Source organism: Lissotriton vulgaris, chromosome 6 (assembly GCF_964263255.1).
Source record: "Lissotriton vulgaris chromosome 6, aLisVul1.2, whole genome shotgun sequence".
Taxonomy (NCBI): domain Eukaryota; kingdom Metazoa; phylum Chordata; class Amphibia; order Caudata; family Salamandridae; genus Lissotriton; species Lissotriton vulgaris.
Window position 1 is genome coordinate 42,740,498 of NC_141694.1, and position 12,541 is coordinate 42,753,038.

Below are 12,541 nucleotides of genomic sequence, written 5' to 3' on the forward strand. Positions count from 1 at the left end.
CAATTTCAGTTCAAATAATGTATATTATAAATGTATATACATCTCCTCATCGCCGTTGAAATCCATGAAAGATCCTGAAGGAAAAATCTTCAACATTGAGAATGTGATCACATGTAAAACCACCCATGTGGTATACTTGTTGGAGTGCTTTGCGGCAAACGATACATCGAGAGTACCATCTGTCCGCTAAGCAGGAGGATCCTTGAACATATAACGGCCATACAAAACAAAGACTAAACATATGCAATAGCTAAACATATGCTAAAACATGAGAACAAAACATGGCAGGATGTGAGCTACAGTGGACTGGCAACTATACCCATCAATGAAATAGGAAGCAACAAGATTCTCAGGCTGAGACGCCTGGAATCAAGGCTCATTATCAGATTTAAAACAAAAACACCGTAGGGGTTGAACGGCGATGAGGAGATGTATATACATTTATAATATACATTATTTGAACTGAAATTGAGGGAATTTTGTGAAAGATTGAAACCTGTGAGTGAGGAGAAAATGCAAAAAGAGAAGAAAGAAGGAAAAATAATATCAATTGATAAATTCTGAAATAATAATCAAAAAAGACTGCTAGTTGCACATGTATCCTACGTGAATCAACTCAAATGGATTGAGTTTAGTATCTACTAAATTAGGGCACTGAGCCCAGAACGAGTAGAACTTGACAATTCCCCATAAAGTCATGAAGGAATACCAATTCCTTAACAAATTATGATGTAAATCAGGAAACTCCACTAAGGAGGATAGTTTAGGATTGTCCGAATACGAACGAAATACATGGGGAGAGATATCAATGATTTAGTTCATAATTGTAGTAAATATTCTCTCTGGATACAAAGTGGCAAAATGTAAACTATATATACAATAACTTTACGCGCCGATTGGCCATGAAATGTAATGCAAATAAGAAAAAATTTAATAAAAGTGATATGGAACATTATTAACTACCAGAACCACAATGCATCATAATGTGCTAAGATGGCTACCTGGTATAAATTATGGAAATTGTAAGAGGACAATTGTTGACACTGTGACCAAGACCTGCTGGTCGAAACGCGTAGGTGTGGGGAGTGCTGGCAATAGCCTCTTAAAATAAACCTAAAGTTTTGAGCTGGGCAAGTGCAAGCATATTCTTTTTTGGTGAAGGATTACCCTCTGGGAAAGTATGTCCCCGCTACTTGCACCAGCTGTGCAAAGTGCACCCTCCTTACAAGGACGAACTTGGTGAGAATATATATATATATATATATATATATATATATATATATATATATGTCTTGCACGTCCGTCCTGGGTGTTAGTTGGTCTGAATGCCAAAATGCCTCTTGAGTGCATGTCCTTTCTGAGCCTTAACTCTCCTGTTCCCTTGTGCAGAGCTTCCCTTTGGGTCCCCTTTCTACTCTGACTCTCTGTGTGACCATGGGCAGCTCTGTACATAATATTCTACCTACTTTGTCTACCTACCAGTCCTTGCCAGAGGCCATGACAACACCCCACTCTTCACACAACCTTGTTCCATCTCAAAAGCACTCTGTACTAAGTCTTCATTTTCTTGGCAGACGTCATCACTGTGTCTTCTTTATATTCATTGACAGAATTAATTTCTGAAGAATACTGATATGCTTTACCCACACAGTAGGCTAATAGCATTGGAGGATATGCCTGCCACTATGGAGTCCACTTGTGTGTTTCTCCTAAATGAGAAGGACAAAGTAGGTGCAGACTTCAAACTACATCTAACCAACCCTGCCTCAATCCACGAAAAGCACGAATCTTGCAAATTACAGGGACTCTGCCACACAAGAGCCCACACATCAGAATATAACACAAATAACCACTAGCAGACTCTAGGGAGTACTGCAGTGTAGTTTAAAGGACCTCAATTGTACCTGCTCCTAAAGCCTACCAGGAGCCAGCGCTAAATGACATGTTCTTATGTGTAATTCAGATAGCCGTGCAAGAACTAGTTGGGGGCCAGTCAAAATATACCCTGTACAGAATCTAAGTAGAGAGTAATAGTATATAGCACACATTTGTGTTAGAGGGAGTAGTACTATATTATTATTATTTATTATGGCAGTTTTTAAGGCACCATGGTTACTCCATTTGGGAGTGCCCCCGCGCTGAATTTCGTTTAGAGGCTGAGTTCATGAAGAGCATAAAGGATAGAGAGATTCTAGGTAGGGAGATTTTTCATAAACAACCAAGTTTAGAGTTGCTTCCTAAAATCTGCTTCTAATGGCTCCTGTCTGAGGTAAACAGGTAGAGAGATCCACCTCTTAGCTGCCAAGTACCTAAAAGAGGTGCCTCCGAAACGTTTCCTATTGAATTTGGGAATGCAGACCTGTCCTTTTCCAGCTGATCTCAGCTGCGCTTGGGGTGGTAGCTGTGTATCACAGGCCGAAGATATTTCAGACCCTTGCCCTGTAGTGTCCTGTGGACATAGCATATGGCTTTAAAGGAGATCCTCTCCTCAACAGGGAGCCGATGGAGAGTCCCCGAAGCGCCACCAGTTAGGACAAGTCTAGGGATGTTTAAGATAACCTGAGCAGCTGCTTTTTGCACCCGCAGGAGCATATGTATGCTCCTCTTTGGTGCCCCCAGATAGAGAACATTGTAATAGTCCAACCTGAATGTTACAAGCACCTGGACCACTGTCTTCCTAGCATCGTTCGGGATGAGTCCTAAGAATTTATTCAACATTTTTAAAATCCCGAAACAGGTGTCTGTAAGAGCTGTAATCTGGTGAGAGAAGGATAGGGTTGAGTCAAACCAGACTCCCAGATTTTTAACTTTCTGAGTAGGGGAAGGTGGAGATCCCAGCAGGCTGGGCCACCATCTCAATGAACAGATGGAGGATTGTTTTCCTACCACTAGGATGTCTGTTTTGCTGATGTTAAGCCTGAGGCAGCCATGTTTCATCCAATGTGCCATGTCCTTCAAGCTGAGTTTGAAATCCTCAGCTGCTTTGTCATTGTCCTGGGCCATGGTAAGGGTCAGCTGCTTGTCATCTGCATATGGCACCGTCTGCACCCCATGTTTGTTCAGTAGATCTGCCAGAATATGTTGGTTGAAAAAGTTCGAGCTCAAGGCAGAACCTTGAGGCACCCCCTGTTTCAGATATTAAATAGACAAGATATAAGGTTGCAGAGTAGTTTGAGAGGTACGGTCATCCAGAAGGCTAGGCACCCAACCCAAAACCAAGCCACCGATGCCAGCATGTTGCAGTCTGTCAAGTAGCAGACCATGGGAGATTGTATTAAAGGGGGCGCTTAGGTCAAGCATGATAAGGGCCGCTGTTTGACCCTCATCAGCAATTTTGCATAGTGAATAAGAGGCTGAAAGTAGTGTTGACTCCGTGCAGAAGAGGGATCTGAATATAATACATGGGATTCTGTAATCCCTGTATAAACACCAGGATCAATTTTTATTTATAATCAGTGACCTGTGACACACTCAGTGGCTGTTTATAAAAACAAGCGGTCAGAGCTCAACTATTATAAGTTATTGCAGTCGAGTGCTGACATCATAATGCCTGCTGACAGAGCCAGAAGCTAAGGTGAAAGGCAGGTCAGGTCATGGAGCATACAGACAGAATAATCATATCAATGTGTACAGAGGACAATCATTTCTGGCATGGCTCTTGGAAAACTGTGTCCAAAGACAAAAACTGGTTTTGGGAGTCAAGTCAAGTTAAGTCAAAGGCACTTGTAATGCGCACATATCACGTCCAAAGAGTCTCATGGCGCTTGCAGAACGGCTCTGACGAGAGGAGGACAGCTTAGTTAGTAAAGAGCCATGTCTTCAACCCTTTATGAAAGCAGATGTGTTCAGAAATAGTGCGCAAATTCATGGGCATTTTATTCCAAAGGGAGGGTGCAAGAAAGGAAAAAGCACGACCCCCGCTTCTGGCAGTTTGTATTCTCAGTGGGGTAAGTAACGACTCAGTGCTAGATCTGAGTTGCCTGCCGGGAGCGTACCAGGTAAGCTTCCGGGACCAATATTTTGTGCCGTTTCCATACATCTGTTTGTGAACCAGATATAGTGTTTTAAACATGATTCGCTTCTTCACTGGAAGCCAGTGAAGGCTTCTCAGACAAGGGGCGGACAGCGATCTTCGGGGAAGGTCTAAAAATAGCCGTGCTGCAGTGTTCTGGAGAACCTGTAATCTCCTCAGGTGCTGGTCATTTAATGCTAGCAGGAGCGAGTTCCCATAGTCTAGCCTGTTTATGATTAAACCCTGCACTAAGGGTTTCCGTGCCTCTGCTGGGACCCACTTAAAAACTTTGCGCAGACTGCGCATGAGTCGAAGACAGGTTCCTACAATGTGGTTGGTTTGGGTCCTCATGGACAGCTTATTATCCATGTGAAAACCCAAGTTCCGCACTGTTTCCTTTGGGGTTGGACAATCGCCTAGCTGTGCTGGCCACCAGTCCTGAGCCCAATGTTCCACGGCATTTCCGAACAGGATAATCTCGGTTTTAATGCCGTTAAGCTGCAGATGGTTCATACCCATCCAGTTCTTCACCTCCAGCATACAGTGCCAGGGCCAGCCATTTCTAATGGGGTCGCAAATTACGAGTGCCTCATGAATATTGATGAGGCATGCAATTTGAGACCCCACTGAGAATCGCAAACAGTGTCTCTGACACTGTTGTACATGGTATTTAGCGACTCATAATTGAGTGTAATTTGTGAGTCACTAAATGCCCCGGCCGTACATATGGCCCTTTATCCTTTATGTCATGCACATTAGCCCAGGCGGGAGTAGTATTACATCTCACTGTGCACATTAGTGCTTGAGGAACTAGCATTAGGACTACAAAATGAATAAAACAACACTGTGACGTTCACCTAAAAGGCGCTATGGAAAAAAGGGTGTAACAATAAATGACCATGTATCAAAAGATCCACAAAATGTAAGGGAGAAAAGAGGTTAATGGGTTTGGGCTAGACTTGATATAATGGAGAATTAAGAAAAAGACAGATTTTTTGTTTTATTCTGGAAATCTCTATGGTCAATAACGGAGTGCATTGCTCAGCTGCAGGCAGTTGGTTCCAGACTTTCATGTTCAACACTGAAAAAGATTTCACTCTGAAGCACAGTCCCCTGAGGAATGGGACCAGGGCCAGAACTTTAGGGGACAAATTAAGGGTTTGAGGTGGAGTACAGTAAGTGACAAGTGGGCCTTGATTGCAAGGCTTTGTATCATGTAAGGCACAAGAAATCAAAACAGTGATTTAAAATAAACTATTTATCGCACAGGGAAGCAATGCAGTAACCTCCTAGAATCTAGGATGTGTTCAAACCTACAAAGACATAGTACAAGCCTGGTAGCAGTAAGGGGGATATTACTTTACTGAAAGTCCCGGGTACCGGTTGTGGCACAACATTATCCCCCCCGAATCGCTACTGGGTACCTATGCGCAATTTTCACCGCGAACGCGATGACGAGGAGGAGGGCTGCCCGGGGACGCCGCAGCTAAGGTAAGGTTCTCTTTATTTATTTTAATGGCGTTTTTGAAATGTTGTATTAATTGTAAATAGGGTGGCGTAGCGGAGCGCCACAGATTTTTTTCTCAGCTCTGTGGCGCTCCGTGAAGTCCCATTACGTCCACTACGCCCAGGCTTAGTTATACTCTGCACATTATCCCAGGAGGGAGTAGAGTTATACTGTGCACATTATCCCAGGAGGGAGTAGGGTTACTTTGTGCACATTATCTCAGGAGGGAGTAGGGTTAAATTCTGCAGATTTTCCTTGGAGGGAGTAAGGTTATACAGTGCATATTGTCTCACGAGGGAGTACGGTTATACTCTGCACATTATCCCAGGAGGGAGTAGGGTTATATTGTGCACATTGTCGCAGGAGGGAGTAGGGTTAAATTGTGCACATTGTCCCAGGATAGAGTAGGGGTATACTGTCCACATTATCGCAGAAGGGAGTAGCGTTAAATTGTGCACATTGTCCCAGGAGGGAGTCGGATTTTTTGTGCACATTATCCCAGGAGGGAATAGGGTTATATGGTGCAAATTGTCCTAGGAGGGAGTAGGTTTATATTGTGCACATTATCCCAGAAGGGAGTTGGTATACTGTGCACATTATCCCAGGAAAGTGTAAGGTTAAATTGTGCAAATTATTCCAGGAGAAAGTAGAGTTAAATTGTTCAGATTGTCCCAAGGAGGGAGTAGGGTTATACTGTGCACATTATTCCAGGAGGGAGTAGGTATACTGTTCACATTATCCCAGGAGGAAGTAGGGTTATATGGTGCACATTCTCCCAGGAGGAAGTAGGGTTATATTGTGCACATTATCCCAGGAGGGAGTAGGTATACTGTGCACATTATTCCAGGAGGGAGTAGGGGTAATTTGTGCACATTTTCCCAGGGGGGAGTATGGTTATATTGTGCACGTTGCCCTAGGAGGGAGTAGGATTATATTGTGCACATTGTTCCAGGGGGGAGTAGGGTTCAATTGTGCACATTGTCCCAGGGGGGAGTAGGGTTAAATTGTGCACATTGTCCCAGGATAGTGTAGGGTTATACAGTGCACATTATCCCAGGAGGGAGTAGGGTTAAATTGTGTACATTGTCCCAGGAGGCAGTGAGGTTATATTGTGCACATTATCCCAGGAGGGAGTTGGTATACTGTGCACATTATCCAAGGAGGGAGTAGGGTCAATTTGTGCACCTTATCCCAGGAGGGAGTAGGGTTATATTGTGCATATTATCACAGGAGGGAGTTGGGTTATATTGTGCACATTGTCCCAGGAGGAAGTATAGTTAAATTGTGTGCATTGTCCCAGGAGGGAGTAGGGTTATACTGTGCACATTATCCCAGGGTGGAGTAGGGTTATATGGTGCACATTGTCCCAGGAGGGAGTAGGGTTAAATTGTGCACATTGTCCCAGGAGGAAGTTGGGTTAAATTGTGCACATTGTCCCAGGATAGAGTAGGGTTATACTGTGCATATTGTCCCTGGAGGGAGTAGGGTTATACTGTGCACATTGTCCCAGGATAGAGTAGGGGTATACTGTCCACATTATCGCAGAAGGGAGTAGGGTTAAATTGTGCACATTGTCCCAGGAGGGAGTCGGATTTTTTGTGCACATTATCCCAGGAGGGAATAGGGTTATATGGTGCAAATTGTCCTAGGAGGGAGTAGGTTTATATTGTGCACATTATCCCAGAAGGGAGTTGGTATACTGTGCACATTATCCCAGGAAAGTGTAAGGTTAAATTGTGCAAATTATTCCAGGAGAAAGTAGAGTTAAATTGTTCAGATTGTCCCAAGGAGGGAGTAGGGTTATACTGTGCACATTATTCCAGGAGGGAGTAGGGTTATACTGTGCACATTATCCCAGGAGGAAGTAGGGTTATATGGTGCACATTCTCCCAGGAGGAAGTAGGGTTATATTGTGCACATTATCCCAGGAGGGAGTAGGTATACTGTGCACATTATTCCAGGAGGGGGTAGGGGTAATTTGTGCACATTTTCCCAGGGGGGAGTATGGTTATATTGTGCACGTTGCCCTAGGAGGGAGTAGGATTATATTGTGCACATTGTTCCAGGGGGGAGTAGGGTTCAATTGTGCACATTGTCCCAGGGGGGAGTAGGGTTAAATTGTGCACATTGTCCCAGGATAGTGTAGGGTTATACAGTGCACATTATCCCAGGAGGGAGTAGGGTTAAATTGTGTACATTGTCCCAGGAGGCAGTGAGGTTATATTGTGCACATTATCCCAGGAGGGAGTTGGTATACTGTGCACATTATCCAAGGAGGGAGTAGGGTCAATTTGTGCACCTTATCCCAGGAGGGAGTAGGGTTATATTGTGCATATTATCACAGGAGGGAGTTGGGTTATATTGTGCACATTGTCCCAGGAGGGAGTATAGTTAAATTGTGTGCATTGTCCCAGGAGGGAGTAGGGTTATACTGTGCACATTATCCCAGGGTGGAGTAGGGTTATATGGTGCACATTGTCCCAGGCCAGGAGGGAGTAGGGTTATATTGAGCACATTATCCCAGGAGGGAGTAGGGTTATATTGTGCACATTGTCCCAGGAGGGATTAGAGTTATATTGTGCACATTGTCCCAGGAGGAAGTTGGGTTAAATCGTGCACATTGTCCCAGGATAGAGTAGGGTTATACTGTGCATATTGTCCCTGGAGGGAGTAGGGTTATACTGTGCATATTGTCCCAGGAGGGAGTAGGGTTATACTGTGCACATTATCCCAGGAGGGAGTAGGGTTATATTGTGCACATTGTCCCAGGAGGGAGTAGGGTTAAATTGTGCACATTGTCCCAGGATAGTGTAGGGTTATACAGTGCACATTATCCCAGGAGGGAGTAGGGTTAAATTGTGTACATTGTCCCAGGAGGCAGTGAGGTTATATTGTGCACATTATCCCAGGAGGGAGTTGGTATACTGTGCACATTATCCAAGGAGGGAGTAGGGTCAATTTGTGCACCTTATCCCAGGAGGGAGTAGGGTTATATTGTGCATATTATCACAGGAGGGAGTTGGGTTATATTGTGCACATTGTCCCAGGAGAGAGTATAGTTAAATTGTGTGCATTGTCCCAGGAGGGAGTAGGGTTATACTGTGCACATTATCCCAGGGTGGAGTAGGGTTATATGGTGCACATTGTCCCAGGAGGGAGTAGGGTTATATTGAGCACATTATCCCAGGAGGGAGTAGGGTTATATTGTGCACATTGTCCCAGGAGGGATTAGAGTTATATTGTGCACATTGTCCCAGGAGGAAGTTGGGTTAAATCGTGCACATTGTCCCAGGATAGAGTAGGGTTATACCGCGCACATTATCCCAGGAGGGAGTAGGGTTATACCGCGCACATTATCCCAGGAGGGAGTAGGGTTAAATTGGGCACATTTTCCCATAAGGGAGTAGGGTTAATTTGCGCACATTATCCCAGGAGGGAGCAGGGTTATATTGTGCACATTGTCCCTGGAGGGAGTAGGGTTATACTGTGCATATTGTCCCAGGAGGGAGTAGGGTCATACTGGACACATTCTCCCAGGAGGGAGTAGGGATATTTTGTGCATATTGTCCCAGGAGGGAGTAGGGTTAAATTGTGCACATTGTCCCAGGATAGAGTAGGGTTATACTGTGCACATAATCCCAGGATCGAGTAGGGTTAAATTGTGCACATTGTCCCAGGAGGGAGTGAAGTTAAATTGTGCACATTGTCCCAGGATAGAGTAGAGTTATACTGTGCACATTATCCCAGGATTGAGTAGGGTTAAATTGTGCACATTGTCCCTGGAGGGAGTGGGGTTATACTGTGCACATTATCCCAGCAGGGAATAGGGTTATGCGGTGCACATTGTCCCAGAAGGAAGTAGGGTCATATTGTGCACATTATCCCAGGAGGGAGTTGGTATACTGTGCACATTATCCCAGGAGGGAGTAGGGTTAATGTGTGCACAGTATCCCAGGAGGGAGTAGGGTTAAATTGTGCACATAGTCCCAGGAGTAGTAGGGTATACTGTGCACATTATCCCAGGAGGGAGTAGGGTTACTTTGTGCACATTTTCCCAGGAGGGAGTAGGGTTACTTTGTGCACATTTTCCCAGGAGGGAGTAGGGTTAATTTGTCCACATATTATTCCAAGAGGGAGTAGGGTTATATTGTGCACATTGTCCCTGGGGGGAGTAGGGTTATACTGTGCATATTGTCGCAGGAGGGAGTAGGGTCATACTGGGCACAGTATTCCAGGAGGGATTAGGGTTATATTTTGCACATTATCCCAGGAGGGAGTAGGGTTAAATTGTGCACATTGTCCCAGCATAGAGTAGGGTTATACTGCGCACATTATCCCAGGAGGGAGTAGGGTTGAATTGTGCACATTTTACCAGGAGGGAGTAGGGTTACTTTGTGCACATTTTCCCAGGAGGGAGTACGGTTAATTTGTGCACATATTCCCAGGAGGGTGTTGGGTTATACTGTGCACATTGTCCCTGTAGGGAATAGGGTTATACTGTCAATATTGTCCCAGGAGGGAGTAGGGTCATAGTGGGCACATTATCCCAGGAGGGAGTAGGGTTCTATTGTGCACATTGTCCCAGGAGGGAATTGGGTTAAATTGTGCACATTGTCCGGGAATAGAGTAGAGTTATACTGTGCACATTATCCCAGGAGGGAGTAGGGTTAAATTTTGCACATTGTCCCAGGAGGGAGTAGGGTTATACTGTGCACATTATCCCAGCAGGGAATAGGGTTATATGGTGCACATTGTCCCAGAGGAGAGTAGGGTCATATTGTGCACATTATCCAAGGAGGGAGTTGGTATACTGTGCACATTATCCTAGGAGGGAGTAGAGTTAAATTATGCACATTGTCCCAGGAGGGAGTAGGGTTATACTGTGCACATTGTTCCAGGAGGGAGTAGGTATACTGTGCACATTATCCCAGGGGGGAGTCGGGTTATATTGTGCACAATGTCCCAGTAGGGAGTAGGATTAAATTGTGCACATTGTCCCATGATAGAGTAGGGTTATACTGTGCACATTATCCCAGAAGGGAGTAGGGTTATACTGTGCACATTGTTCAAGGAGGGAGTAGGTATACTGTGCATGTTATCCCAGGGGGGAGTAGGGTTATATAGTGCATATTGTCCCAGGATGAAGTAGGGTTATATTGTGCATATTATCCCAGGAGGGATTATATATACTGTGCACATTATCCCAGGAGGGAGTAGGGTTAATTTGTGCACATTATCCCAGGACAGAGTGGTGTTATATTGTGCACATTGTCCAAGGAGGGAGTAGGGTTATATTTTGCACATTGTCCCAGGAGGGAGTAGGGTTAAATTGTGAACATTTTCCCAGGATAGAGTAGGGTTATACTGTGCACAATATCCCAGGAGGGAGTAGGGTTAAATTGTGCACATTGTCCCAGGATGGAGTAGGGTTATACTGTGCATATTGTCCCTGGAGGGAGTAGGGTTATACTGTGCATATTGTCCCAGGAGGGAGTAGGGTTATACTGTGCACATATCCCAGGAGGGAATAGGGTTAAATTGCGCACATTGTCCCAGGAGGGAGTAGGGTTAAATTGTGCACATTGTCCCTGGATAGAGTAGGGTTATACTGTGCACATTATCCCAGGAAGGAGTAGGGTTAAATTGTGCACATTGTCCCAGGAGGGAGTGGGGTTATATTGTGCACATTATCCCAGGATGGAGTTGGTATACTGTGCACATTATCCCAGGAGGGAGTAGGGTTAATTTGTGCACATTATCCCCGGAGGGAGTAGGGTAAATTGTGCACATTGTCCCTGGAGGGAGTAAGGTTATACTGTGCATATTGTCCCAGGAGCGAGTAGGGTTATACTGTGCACATTATCCCAGGAGGGAGTCGGGTTATATTGTGCACATTGTCCCAGTAGGGAGTAGGATTAAATTGTGCACATTGTCTCAGGATAGAGTAGGGTTATACTGTGCACATTATCCCTGAAGGGAGTAGGGTTAAATTGTGCACATTGTCCCAGTAGGGAGTTGGGTTATATTGTGCACATTATCCCAGGAGGGAATTGGGTTATATGGTGCACATTGTCCCAGGAGGGAGTAGGGTTATATTGTGCATATTATCCCAGGAGGGAGTTTGTATACTGTGCACATTATCCCAGGAGAGAGTGGGGTTAATTTGTTCACATTATGCCAGGAGGGAGTAGAGTTAAATTGTGCACATTGTCCCAAGAGGGAGTAGGTATACTGTGCACATTATCCCAGGGGGGAGTAGGGTTATATGGTGCATATTCTCCCAGGAGGAAGTAGGGTTATATTGTGAATATTATCTCAGGAGGGAGTATGTATAATGTGCACATTATCCCAGGAGGGAGTAGGGTTAATTTGTGCACATTATCCCAGGAGGGAGTAGTGTTATATTGTGCACATTGTCTCAGGAGGGAGTAGGGTTATATTTTGCACATTGTCCCAGGAGGGAGTAGGGTTAAATTGTGCACATTTTCCCAGGATAGAGTAGGGTTATTCTGTGCACATTATCCCAGGAGGGAGTAGGGTTAAATTGTGCACATTGTCCCAGGATGGAGTAGGGTTATACTGTGCATATTGTCCCTGGAGGGAGTCGGGTTATACTGTGCATATTGTCCATGGAGGGAGTAGGGTTATACTGTGCATATTGTCCCAGGAGGGAATAGGGTTAAATTGTGCACATAGTCCCAGGAGGGAGTAGGGTTAAATTGTGAACATTGTCCCAGGATAGAGTAGGGTTATACTGTGCACATTATCCCAGGAAAGAGTAGGGTTAAATTGTGCACATTGTCCCAGGAGGGAGTGCGGTTATATTGTGCACATTATCCCAGGAGGGAGTTGGTATACTGTGCACATTATCCCAGGGGGGAGTAGGGTTAATTTGTGCACATTATCCCAGGAGGGAGTAGTGTTATATTGTGCACATTGTCCCAGGAGGGAGTTGGGTTATATTTTGCACATTGTCCCAGGAGGGAGTAGGGTTAAATTGTGCACATTTTCCCAGGATAGAG